Source organism: Schistocerca gregaria, chromosome 7 (genome assembly GCF_023897955.1).
Source record: "Schistocerca gregaria isolate iqSchGreg1 chromosome 7, iqSchGreg1.2, whole genome shotgun sequence".
Lineage (NCBI taxonomy): Eukaryota > Metazoa > Arthropoda > Insecta > Orthoptera > Acrididae > Schistocerca > Schistocerca gregaria.
The window spans coordinates 53370900-53373987 of record NC_064926.1 but is presented as its reverse complement, the minus strand read 5'-3'; positions in this window follow the sequence as shown (position 1 = coordinate 53373987).

Below are 3088 nucleotides of genomic sequence, written 5' to 3'. Positions count from 1 at the left end.
ACCACCAAGCGCCAGAACCCGGGCGTTTATCCACAGCGCAGTATCGGACCAGGGTATGTTTCCCGACATCACTATCTCTGTGGTCTGTGGAAAAAAGTAAATCACATAGTAAATGTGGCATACTTCATTTTACACTAGTGAATGTACACTCCTGGAAATTGAAATAAGAACATCGTGAATTCATTGTTCCAGGAAGGGGAAACTTTATTGACACATTCTGGGGGTCAGATACATCACATGATCACACTGACAGAACCCCAGGCACATAGATACAGGAAACAGGGCATGCACAATGTCGGCACTAGTACAGTGTATATCCACCTTTCGCAGCAATGCAGGCTGGATGTAGTCCTGTGGAACGGCTTGCCATGCCATTTCCACCTGGCGCCTCAGTTGGACCAGCGTTCGTGCTGGACGTGCAGACCGCGTGAGACCACGCTTCATCCAGTCCCAAACACGCTCAATGGGGGACAGATCCGGAGATCTTGCTGGCCAGGGTAGTTGACTTACACCTTCTAGAGCACGTTGGGTGGCACGGGATACATGCGGACGTGCATTGTCCTGTTGGAACAGCAAGTTCCCTTGCCGGTCTAGGAATGGTAGAACGATGGGTTCGATGACGGTTTGGATGTACGGTGCACTATTCAATGTCCCCTCGACGATCACCAGAGGTGTACGGCCAGTGAAGGAGATCGCTCCCCACACCATGATGCCGGGTGTTGGTCCTGTGTGCCTCGGTCGTATGCAGTCCTGATTGTGGCGCTCACCTGCACGGCGCCAAATCGCATACGACCATCATTGGCACCAAGGCAGAAGCGACTCTCATCGCTGAAGACGACACGTCTCCATTCGTCCCTCCATTCACGCCTGTCGCGACACCACTGGAGGCGGGCTGCACGATGTTGGGGCGTGAGCGGAAGACGGCCTTAGGGTGTGCGGGACCGTAGCCCAGCTTCATGGAGACGGTTGCGAATGGTCCTCGCCGATACCCCAGGAGCAACAGTGTCCCTAATTTGCTGGGAAGTGGTGGTGCGGTCCCCTACGGCACTGCGTAGGATCCTACGGTCTTGGCGTGCATCCGTGCGTCGCTGCGGTCCGGTCCCAGGTCGACGGGCACGTGCACCTTCCGCCGACCACTGGCGACAACATCGATGTACTGTGGAGACCTCACGCCCCACGTGTTGAGCAATTCGGCGGTACGTCCATCCGGCCTCCCGCATGCCCACTATACGCCCTCGCTCAAAGTCCGTCAACTGCACATACGGTTTACGTCCACGATGTCGCGGCATGCTACCAGTGTTAAAAACTGCGATGGAGCTCCGTATGCCACGGCAAACTGGCTGACACTGACGGCGGCGGTGCACAAATGCTGCGCAGCTAGCGCCATTCGGCGGCCAACACCGCGGTTCCTGGTGTGTCCGCTGTGCCGTGCGTGTGATCATTGCTTGTACAGCCCTCTCGCAGTGTGCGGAGCAAGTATGGTGGGTCTGACACACCGGTGTCAATGTGTTCTTTTTCCCATTTCCAGGAGTGTATATACTATTTTCGTTTGAATAAAACACACAGAATCATACAGAGTATTTCTTAGTAATCAGAAGACTACTGTCGGTAATATATAGCATATATCAGAATGCAGGCTTTCTCGGCGAACGCAGATTAGACGCGCTCTCAAGATGAGAGAGAGGAAGAAGAAGGAGGATGGCCTTCAGGAAGAAGAGAACAACAAAGGTCTGGCGTTCCTTCCGTACGCAGGGCCGCCCATGGCCAAGAATGCCGGGATATTGGAGAAGAAGAAGATAAAAAACATCTCCCTTTCTCCAGCAAAAATCAGAAATATGGTGGAAGAACAAGTTGGTTCTAAAAATACTGGGTGTCTATAGCATTTCCTGTGAAGGTGGGAAACAATATATTGTACAGACGCAGCGTTGTATAACACAACGCATCTCTGAACATGTGCAAAGCGTTCGCCTAGGATAAAAAGAAAAATCCGCGGTGGCAGAACACAGCCTCAATGAAGAACACACGCTTCAGTTTGAAGAAGCCAAGAGATTGCGTAGAGCGAAAGTTTTCTGGGCCTCTATCATTAAAGAGGCAGTGGAGATACGGGTTAGTGATAACCTGGTCAACTGGGATAGTGTCTTCCAACTCAGCACCGCGAGAAACACAACATTATCAAGAATAAGACGAGGGCGCAGCGATGGAGGGAGGTCGGTGGCAGCGGATGGAATAACAAAGCCGATCTGAGACGAGACACCAGAACCCTGAGCCCGCGGCCTCCCCCCCCCCCCCCCCCCCCCTTTTACGCGCCGCCGGCCTGGGTGGCAGAGCGGTTCTAGGCGCTTCAGTCTGGAAACGCGCGACAGCTACGGTCGCAGGTTCGAATCCTGCCTGAGGCAAGGATGTGTGTGATGTCCTTAGATTAGTTACGTTTAAGTAGTTCTAAGTTCTAGCGGACTGATGACCTCAGAGGTTAAGTCCCATAGTGCTGAAAGCCATTTGAAACATTTTGAACCCTTACGCGCCACCGCGACGATTCCGCTCGCGCCTGTTTGGCCCGACCGGCGCCGAGGGTGCAGATAAGCTCGTAGTCCAGCGGCCATAAAGATCCGGAGAGACGTGAACCCGACACTTCGCCTGAAGATGGCAAGTAAGAAACTTGCTGAAACGTTGCTGGAGAACAACGCACTGACTCGTCTGCCTTCCCGAGAAGATTTTATCAGTTACAAGCAATATAGGAAACAGTCAATTACCAGTGGTTACAGCATCTCTCCAAGATCAAAACTTGTATTACAAGTGGTCAAAACGTGCCGCGTTTGTTCGCTGGATTACCTGTCTGTAGGCGCGAACTTCTTGGTTGTGACAATACATTTTATCAGTTACAAGCAATATAGGAAACAGTCAATTACCAGTGGTTACAGCATCTCTCCAAGATCAAAACTTGTATTACAAGTGGTCAAAACGTGTCGCGTTTGTTCGCTGGATTACCTGTCTGTAGGCGCGAACTTCTTGGTTGTGACAATACGGAGTGGATTTCTTGTCTTTATATTCTGACACTCCTGCTCTCCAACGCATCTGCACTGACGCATAT